The 11,134-nt window shown below is 39.6% G+C and overlaps 1 non-coding gene across 1 annotated transcript; it reads right to left on the reverse strand.

The window, feature by feature from the left end:
- Nucleotides 1-8,761: 8,761 nt before the first annotated feature.
- LOC114644096 (small Cajal body-specific RNA 18) lies at nucleotides 8,762-8,841 on the reverse strand. The gene has a single exon (XR_003714886.1). It is a non-coding gene; the product is annotated as a small Cajal body-specific RNA 18 (non-coding RNA).
- Nucleotides 8,842-11,134: the final 2,293 nt, after the last annotated feature.

Raw genomic sequence — 11,134 nt, forward strand, 5'->3', positions numbered from 1 at the left:
GGATCACCAATGCACCTAACCTGCATGTCTTTGGACTGTGGGAGGAAACCCACGCAGACACGGGGAGAACATGCAAACTCCACGCCTGGAGGACCCGGAAAGTGAACCCAGGTCTCCTAACTGCGAGGCAGCAGCACTACCCACTGTGCCACCGTGCGCACCCTCCCTACACATGGTAGTATTAATCCTATAAAAAAATAAAATTCCAATGAAATTCTAAATTATGTTACTGAGAAACACAATTCAAAGATGTGCCTCCAAGTCATCAAAACCCCCTAAAGTGTGGTATATAAAGTAATAGAGAAAATTATGGTGTGTGAAATAAGACATTTTCCAAAACTGAAATATCAGGGCGAGAAGGTCCTTAGTGAATGAGGTCATCACTGGGGCTATTCCTGCTACTGGAGATTCTATAAAATGAATTTGTGTCACCTTTATACTTAAAGAATGTCAAGGAAGTGGATGAAGAAGACCGGGTAGCTAAAGGCAGACACAATCTGTACAGACTGGAATTTGTTTTCTCTTTTATAATGGCAGCATGATGGAGATTAGGGTTGGTCAGCGCTTTTCACACCAAATTTGCTAGGCTTGTTGGTAACCTTGTTTGCCAAATATTTTCCTGAAAATTTTTCTGTGCATTCAGCTTAAACAAACTTTTTTTTTTCCAGTAGCCCATGATGCTTTGTGAGGCTAGCATGACATCACAGAGCTAAAGTAACTGATGTTGGATGAGACTGTCCCAAGTATATAACGCTTATCATACTAGTGAGCTAAAAATTACCAGATAACTTGCAAAAACACTTAAGTATAAAATGCACACCCTCTAAGAAACTGGAATCGTGTCAGTGTTTTCATGTCTTAATGTCTTTTTGTATGGACTTTAATGTGACCTGTGCATAATACATAAGCCTACCCCTTGGACAGCATTACCCAGAGTGCTGTGCAGCTGATTCAAACAGGAAGGAGTGAAAAGTCTATACGCTTTAGCATTGTGAGTATTTGGTTGCTGCAGCGTCAGGGGAAAAATAAAAATAAACTTTCTTCTTGGTTCAAGTGATCAAATCTGTGAAGGACAGGTCTTAATGAATTTGTGTTTCCTGATCCTGTTGCCAGTGTCCACAAAAAATGCATTCTTCTGATATTTAATTCTATTCATTTAACCTCATTGGGATGCAGTGGTTAGTACTGCTGCTGCACAACTTGGGTCACACTTTTGGCCACAGTAATTGGCCCAGCATAGTTGACAGATGCTTTCCAAGCCCTTGGGGCACTTAAAAGGCCATTGCAGCAGTACAATCCGTGTTAAAACTATTTCAGTTTCTCCATCCTCACCAGCTTCAGCAAATTTCAACGAACATTTCTGTATTTTTGCCAATATCAAGGTGAAGCAAAGAGATGTCTCTTAGATTTAGGTAATGGAAGATTTAGAGAACGTAAAATGTGTTTATTGAGGTGGTAAAGAACGTGAAATGTATTTACTGAGATGGAGTGCAGCTAAATTCTAGATGAAAACCAGACTGAAATGTTTAGAGATATAATTCTTACTCCACACTACAGGCGTATTTGTCTGCCTTTAGCAATAGCCAGTTGAACCTTCAATAGCTGACGCTGCCACCAGCTTTTATTTAGACATAATTGTGCCCCAAGCTCTGAGGACATCTCAATCAATAAAACGACTGTGGAAGGATAAGATGTGGCACTGACTCAGCGCCCTGTAACTGCAAAGCCAGACTTTTATCTAAGAGATACCAAAGGCAAATACCCTTTGGAATGTGCAGGAAACTGGACTTCAGACTGATTCTACTGGGCTGAGTGTTAGTATACAGGACTGAGGGATTAATGCAGTGGGGTTAACGGACTACCAGCCTGCCATCATGTCAGCCACTTGTTTGTCCGTGGGCTTAGTTTAACATTGATTTGAACTCTCTATCAGGAACTTCTTGCAAAGTTTAATTTTAACAAAAATGAACTACATTTAGCTACAGACTCCCTCCAGAACTACAACTAATAATAGTATATCAAGTGATGCAAGTTTTACATCATTTAAAAATGTTTGTGCTTTTGAAACAGTTAATTCTCTGAAGCCATATAATTGCTACTCCATGTGTGCATTTTTAAAACCTGCTTTTTCCATTTTTGTTTTATCAAACCCCTGTTCACTTCGCTTGCCCACAAACCCCCGGGGCGCCAGCCGCTCACGTTGAGAAGGGCGGGGGAGGAGGAGGGAGGGCTGAACACACGCTAAGGAGATGCGGTCTGATCACCTGCTGGCTTTCTTCTGCTGCTGCTGAGCTGCGTTTTCTGCTTGTCATGCTGCGCGTCGATCGTTTAAAAGCCTATACAGCAGCTGTCCTTTTGTCTCACTGCCTTGTCTTGCGGGACGTCAAAGTGTCTTCCGAGAAGATCACATATTTTTTATTAGAATAGAGAGATTTTTTTAACAGTGAGTCATGTTCAAATATAATATACTGTAATTCCATGTATTTGTTGAGTACATTAAAAACAGAGCCTCAGTATGCTTGTGGTGGTTCATATACAAGAGTGTCCAACTCAACACATGTACAAATTGCACCATTTGATGTCTTATTCTTAGTTGCTAGTTGTGGGAGCTCTGGGCCTAAATTTACTTTTTATTTCTTAAAAGCAACATTTTTGAAGGATGTGCCTGATGGAGAATTAAAATCTTGTCATGTACACACAAGCAGCTAACTTGATGGTGAGTTTGTGGTCATATGTGAGTTGGCATTAAAGTAACTTATATTGGGAATACGTTTTGCGATCAGGAGTGGCCATCAGATGTCTAAAAAACTAAAATATACAGGGTGAGTCAAAATTATATTAAAATTTGAATGGCGGGAAGAATTTATTCACAAAACATACTTCATATGTGCAAGATGATTTACAGGAATGTCTCAACCTGCTCACCAACATGTTCAACACAAGTACCATATGTGGCACATAAATTGTATTTAAGCATTGTGGACGAAAAAGGCACACTGACAGCAGGCAGATAATATTTCTTTAGTTCTCTTTATTATTCATTCGGAGTCACAGTAAGTAGAGATTCAAAGAGCATAACTTATTGCCGCAAAGCTCAGTTTGAACCCTGATCAAAAGTCAGGAGGGGTTTTTTATACTTCAGCATCTCATGATTAATAAGACAGAAAAACATCCTTATCATCTAAGAAGAGTTAAACAATATGTCTGTTGAGCTAAGCATTATCTGTGTTCTCAAAGCTAAGCACGGGAGAGACGCCTTTGCATAAACTTCATGTACTTTCTGCAGCCTTGTGACCTTGTCCCTGAGACATTTCACTCTGAGAAAGGGAAAACAAGAAACAGCTTACATTTTATTCATGTGGACACTATTTCTCCTGAACCCTGGAATAACATATTTTTGTTAGTTCATAAGCCAAAGCATCTCTCACTGGCAAGTTACAAAATAGTTATTATAAAAATTCTAATTTACTAAACACACAAAATACATGGTGCTGAGGAGAACATTCTTCTTCTACAGCATATACAGTACATTGCAGTACCATTAGTGTTAACATAATTTTCACTCACTCTGTGTAAGATGAAGTAATATTTATCAAGGTCAAATTGCAAACCTTCGACTTTGACTCCCCAAATTATAGTACCACTGACTCTGATTCTGACTCCTGAATTTACTATATCGCCAACTCTGACTCCTCTGTTTGTAATAAGACTAAATGCTATGTTGATTAAAAGCACACAACATATGAGAAACAAGGCAGTTCCTCACTGCCGGCGTGAATCATCAGGCTACTTTTTAGCACCCTAACCTGTTAGGGCCAGTTTATACTTCGCGTTCAGAATGCTTACACTCATGCATCATGGCTGCCACGCATTCCCAGCGTTCTTTTGACGCGTGTTCTGAGCACATCATCAGAAATTAACATGATGGGTGTGCGTGTGTGTGTTTTGGTACGTGACATCAGCATCATTGTTTGCTATCAACATAATTTTTTTGCGCCTTTGCTACAACTTCATAACGCTAAGAATTTTTATTTTTAACATCTCTCTCCCCTCAACTCACAACACTGCAAAACCAGATGTTGTTTTCTCCCAGTGATGATTTCTCACACCGACTCCTGGTGGAGTCCTCCAGATTTACTTAAAGTACAAGTGCAAGTATAGACGTACGCCGGTACACATGCATCGCACAGGGTTAAGTTTATACTCGGCCTTAAAGTTTGGATTTAAATGCTGTAATGATGTCACTGTGACTTTTTTTAATATTATTTATTAAATAGTACTTAAAAATTGAAGATGCTTTATTTTTACCAAAAGGCTGAAAGAAAAATTAGTTTCATTGAATTGATATAAGTAAAACTGGAGATTTTAACACATTACTTTACAGCTGTCTTCTTGTTGGTGTTGGTACATTTTTATCGACTCCGACTCCAGTAACTCAATAACTGCTTCTGACTCTAATTAGGACCCCACAGCCATGCCAATCGGTATTTGTGGCTGCACGGATCGTTTTCGTTTTACGAAAGATGATCTTGCAAATTCCAAGAATTTTTCTAAAATTTGTATAATGAGCTCTTGCCAAGTGGTCTCAATGAAACCTGAACTTTCCAGACAAATTTTCTTGAAGAATAACTGTGCCAAAAATCAATAAAATTGGTTCACTTGAAGTCCAGTTGCATTCATGTAGACAAAAATAGGAATTCATTTGCTTAAAGTTTCTTCGAGCCATCAAACAAACAAAGGGTAACAAGGCCTTCAGCCCTAACGGTTTCCTATTGAGATATTCAAATGGTGAAGGACCTTTATAGTACATGTTTAATATCACTAGTAAAATCAGGAATGATGAAGCCCCACTAGACCTTAGAAATGGCAAAACTATTATCTTCAATAAAGAGAACAAGTCAAAGTGTGGAAATTATTACGGCATCACCATGCCTGCCCTCCATCACTGGGGAAGAGCCCAACATGTTGATATGAATCAAACTAACCTGAAACTCTTTTGGATGTGGATGACACCACTGTCCCCAAAGAGACATCCAAACGTACAAACTTTACAAAAACCGTGACTGGACCTGGACTTGACCCGATTTTTTTTTTTTTATAATAACATATAAAACCAAACGTGAAACTGCTGGACACATTTATTGCATAGAAAACAACCTATAAAGTGCCTTCAGGAAGTATTTAGATTCCTTCACTTCTTTCACTTGTTATGTGGCATGCAGCCTTCTGCTAAAACCACATTTATTTTGACCTCCTCAGCAACACTCAATACTACCAGAAAGATAAAGCAAAATCAGAATTTTAAGAATTTTTTATTTAAATATCCATCCATCCATCCATCCATTATCCAACCCGCTGAATCCGAACACAGGGTCACGGGGGTCTGCTGGAGCCAATCCCAGCCAACACAGGGCACAAGGCAGGAACCAATCCCGGGCAGGGTGCCAACCCACCGCAGGACACACACAAACACACCAAGCACACACTAGGGCCAATTTAGAATCACCAATCCACCTAACCTGCATGTCTTTGGACTGTGGGAGGAAACCGGAGCGCCCGGAGGAAACCCACGCAGACACGGGGAGAACATGCAAACTCCACGCAGGGAAGACCTGGGAAGCGAACCCAGGTCTTCTAACTGTGAGGCAGCAGCGCTACCCACTGTGCCACCCCTATTTAAATATAAAAAGCTGAAATATCACATTGATTCAAGTATTTAGACCTTTTGCTATTTCACATGAAAATTGGCTCAGGTGTATCTCATTCCATTGATCATCATTGAGATGTTTCAGCACCTTGTTTGATTTCCACCAGTGGTCATTTCACTGGATTAGGAAAGGCAAACACCTGTCTATAATGTCCCAATTAGTGACAATGTGTATCAAGAGCAAAAGTCAAGCCATGAAGTTGAAGGAACTGCCTACAGAGATCTGGGAGACACAGATCTGGGAAACGCTACAAAAAATTCAGCTGCATTGAACGTTCCCAAGAATACAATGGTCTCCAAAATACTTAAAATGGAAGAAATTTAAACCACAATGTTTCAACTATGACCCCGCCAAACTTATCAATCTAGGGAGAACAGCACTGGTAAGAGTGGTGACCAAAAACTTGATCATTATTCCAGCTGAGCTCCAGAGAACCAGCGTGAAGATGGGAGAAAATTCCAGAAGAACAACAGTCACTGCAAAACCCTACCAACCTGAGCTTTATGGCACAGTGGCAAGTTGACACATGCAAACCTGCTTGGAGCTTACAAAAGGGCACCTAAAAGATTCTCAGAATGAACAAACAAGACTCCCTGGTTTGATTACACCATGACTGAATTTTTTGTCTTCAGTTCTAAGTATCATGTCTGGAGGAAACCAGGCACCGCTCATCACCTGAGCAATACCATTCCAACAGTGAAGCATAACGGTGGCAGCATTACGCTGTGGGGTTGTTTATCAGTGGCAGAGACTGTGAGACTAATCAGGGTTGAAGGAAATCTGAATGAACAAAAGTTTACAGATACAGTGCATCCGGAAAGTATTCACAGCGCATCACTTTTTCCACATTTTGTTATGTTACAGCCTTATTCCAAAATGGATTAAATTCATTTTTTTTCTCAGAATTCTACACACAACACCCCATAATGACAACATGAAAAAAGTTTACTTGAGGTTTTTACAAATTTATTAAAAATAAAAAAACTGAGAAATCCCATGTACATAAGTATTCACAGCCTTTGCTCAATACTTTGTCGATGCACCTTTGGCAGCAATTACAGCCTCAAGTCTTGTTGAATATGATGCCACAAGCTTGGCACACCTATCCTTGGCCAGTTTCACCCATTCCTCTTTGCAGCACCTCTCAAGCTCCATCAGGTTGGATGGGAAGCGTCGGTGCACAGCCATTTTAAGATCTCTCCAGAGATGTTCAATCGGATTCAAGTCTGAGCTCTGGCTGGGCCACTCAAGGACATTCACAGAGTTGTCCTGAAGCCACTCCTTTGATATCTTGGCTGTGTGCTTAGGGTCGTTGTCCTGCTGAAAGATGAACCGTCGCCCCAGTCTGAGGTCAAGAGCACTCTGGAGCAGGTTTTCATCCAGAATGTCTCTGTACATTGCTGCAGTCATCTTTCCCTTTATCCTGACTAGTCTCCCAGTCCCTGCCGCTGAAAAACATCCCCACAGCATGATGCTGCCACCACCATGCTTCACTGTAGGGATGGTATTGGACTGGTGATGAGCGGTGTCTAGTTTCCTCCAAACGTGACACCTGGCTTTCACACCAAAGAGTTTAATCTTTGTCTCATCAGAGAATTTTCTTTCTCATGGTCTGAGAGTCCTTCAGGTGCCTTTTGGCAAACTCCAGGCGGGCTGCCATGTGCCTTTTACTAAGGAGTGGCTTCCGTCTGGACCTCTGGAGCTCTGACAGAGTGGCCATCGGGTTCTTGGTCACCTCCCTGACTAAGGCCCTTCTCCCCTGATCGCTCAGTTTAGATGGCCGGACAGCTCTATGAAGAGTCCTGGTGGTTTCGAAATTCTTCCACTTATGGATGATGGAGGCCACTGTGCTTATTGGGACCTTCAAAGCAGCAGAAATTTTTCTGTAACCTTCTGCAGATTTGTGCCTCAAGACAATCCTTTCTGGAGGGGGGGTGGGGGGGGGGTCTACAGACAATACCTTTGACTTCATGCTTGGTTTGGGCTCTAACATGAACTGTCAACTGTGGGACCTTATATAGACAGGTGTGTGCCTTTCCAAATCATGTCCAATCAACTGAATTTACCACAGGTGGACTCCAATTAAGCTGCAGAAACATCTCAAGGATGATCAGGGGAAACAGGATGCACCTGAGCTCAATTTTGAGCTTCGTGGCAAAGGCTGTGAATACTTATGTACATGTGCTTTCTCAATTTTTTTATTTTTAATAAATTTGCAAAAATCTCAAGTAAACTTTTTTCACACTTTTTTGACATTATGGGGTGTTGTGTGTAGAATTCTGAGGAAAAAAATGAATTTAATCCATTTTTGAATAAGGCTGTAACATAACAAAATGTGGAAAAAGTGATGAGCTGTGAATACTTTCCGGATGCACTGTATACTGAATGAAAACCTTCTGCAGAGTGGCGTGGACACACAAACTAGGCTGAAGGTTCACCTTCCCACAAGACAATGACCCTATGTACAAGGCAAAGTACCCACATAAATGGTTTAGAGTCAACATTGTGAATGTTCTTGAATGGTTTAGCCAGAGCTTTGATTTGAACATCTCTGGAAAGAGCTGCAAATAGCCATCCACTGACTGTCTCCATCCAACCTAAAGGAGCTTATAAGGATCTGCTGAGAAGAATGGCTGAAAATTTCCAAATCTAGGTGCGTGAAGTTTGTTGCAACATACCCAAGAAGACTCCAGGCTGGAATGACTGCCAAAGTTCTTCAAGTAATTACTGAGTAAAGGGTCTGAATACTTGTGTCAATGTGATATTTTAATAAATGTGCAAAAGTTATAAAACCCTGTTTAATTTTCTGTCATTCTGGGGTATTATGTGTTGCCTGATGGGAAGATGAATTTAAATAATGTTAAAAATAAGGTTGCAACATAACAATGTGTAAAAAGTGAAGGGATCTGAATACTTTTTGAAGGCACTATATATACCAATAGTTTATTAACAAGCAAAAAGTAGCTGCCATTAAACTTGTTAGCAGTAATAACACTGAAGGGGAATACCAGCAACTCCATTCATTGACTCCTATCCATGCAGATGTACCTTGGTGATCTCAGCCCCGTTTACAAATGTAGCTCCATCACAGTTAGGAACTCAGATTGCGCAGTGGGCAATTCATCATCGATCACCAATACCAAAGATATGATTAACGTTTAAAAAAAAGAGAGAAAAGAAAAACACGTACTACGATTTAATTCTTACTAAATCCGCAGAAACTAAGAATTTCTAGACGGCACTGCTAAATCATTAACTTTGTTACATACTTTGTTAGCGTGACAATATATTAAAGGAAATCTAATTACATTTACGCTTTTTAAGCTCACTTCCACGAGTCCAGCGTCATATGTAATAAATACGAATACGACATGAAAGCTGAAGTACGACAAACACAAAATATACTGCTGGCCATCTATTTATTTGACACTGTACCGTCATGAAATCGATTGCATTTTACTAAACGTTTGCCTTCAACCCCATTGAGTTAAAACTAAATCTTTAAAAAGAAATCCAAGTGATCTCTTTATCGAAACAAAAGACTCATAGGCATCCAAAACTTTGTCTCACCACTCAACCTATCGCCCTACAAGAGATAAATCGAATACAGAAAATTGATATTTAGAACTCTGTTCAACTATTCCGCACGAGCTGGCACGTCGCAATAACCCGTCACCAACCATTACCTAATCATTTCAAGCCAACTCGGCTCTGAGGCCACGGCCTGATCATATAAGGAAAATAGTCGCGGATCACTGGGGTCACAGATAGCGAACGTGCTGCCCGGCATCCCTAGTAAATCATTTCTGATTTTCCTCTTTTTGTCCCCGTATCTAAACGAGAAGCTTCCAACCAATCAGCTTTCCTTCAAAAAAAAAAAAAAAAAAAAACAGCGGCAAGTATACCAAAAACGTGATTGGAGTCTGCACTTTCCATCGTGTACAATGAGGATCTATTTCTTCCCTTCGCGTTCAGTATACATTCTAAAATTAAATTCATATTATATTCCTAGTGGATGTGTATGAATATCTGCGCACGTTAACTAATTAAAGATAAAAAACTGGACAGATAAAGTACTAAAGAGATTTGTCGAATGTGCTGCCCTTAATAAGACAACACTATTTCAGGCAGTTTGAACTATTTAGGTAAAAGGTTAAAAAAAAAAAAAATATGTAGGTGAAAGGTCGTCGAGAAGGCAGAAGGCGCCGCCACCTCTGAGCTGGTGACTACTGAATTGCACACGCGAGTGTCATCTGTATGTAGCACTGATGACAGCTTCATTTTTAATTGCAACATGTCCCTTGCGTCAAATTACGTTTTCTTTTTGTAGTTTCATTATGTAAGTATAAACCTTTATTGATAAGATATTCAGCATGACATGTCCGGAAAACTTCGATCAGTTAAGAAAATTAAACACAATACATAAAAACCTTACATACGAGTATTTTCTTCACATTATACACTAACAGCATTAAAAATACACCAAATAGATTCCAGGCTTTATAATAGTAGTTTTGTTGTTTTGCTTTACTTTTTGTTTTTGCCTTAGCATTTGTCACTTTTTCCGATGTATTGCTATAATGAGCAATTTCAATGGACCATTTATATTTATGACTGTGGAATTTACCATAAATCATAAATACACTTAGGATATACAAACTTTTATATTCCATATTACCATTATAAAAAAATAAAACATCTTTATCCTTTAAGGAAATAGCAACACCAGTAGTCATCTTAAAGACAGATTTGTGTTCACGCCAAAAAAAATTGGCCAAATACAACCAGAAAAATACATGAATAATTTTTTCTCCTTCAAAGTTACAAAAGGCACAGATTAAATCAATGTTCCAAACCTTACTAGCAACTGGTTAGTAGGGTAAATACAATTAATAATTTCAAAAGAAACTGCTTTGAATTTTATCAGTAATAAAGGACCTTCTTGAGATATTATACACTTATTTCCATTTAAAATTTTCTTAATAAGAAAACCAGAAGCTTTTTGCTGATGGAATTGTGTATTTCTGGCAAATGTTCTTAAGATACGTGTTGTTTCAATTTTTGTCTTTTATGTTTACACCTTCCAACGTCTTCTTCTTTCGACTGCTCCCGTTTGAGGTTGCCACAGAGGATCTTCCTGTTCCATAATGTTTACACCTTCAAACATTAGATTTACATCAACTTTAGATTTAAACCTACGATGTTTGTTATTGTTTGTTTAGCAAATGCAGTTATCTCATCTCAGCCAGTCAACAGCAGATGCCGATGCTGTATGCTGCCTGGTAAGTCCACTGCTGAACTTTAGGATGGGACAGTCATTGACAATTTGAGCCATGGTTTGCTGTTGTCCGCAGGAACAGACCGGTTGTCACGATACCTCCATCTATGTAGGTTTGCAGCACATCTGCCAACCCCAGTTCAGTTAG

Source organism: Erpetoichthys calabaricus, chromosome 5 (genome assembly GCF_900747795.2).
Source record: "Erpetoichthys calabaricus chromosome 5, fErpCal1.3, whole genome shotgun sequence".
Taxonomy (NCBI): domain Eukaryota; kingdom Metazoa; phylum Chordata; class Cladistia; order Polypteriformes; family Polypteridae; genus Erpetoichthys; species Erpetoichthys calabaricus.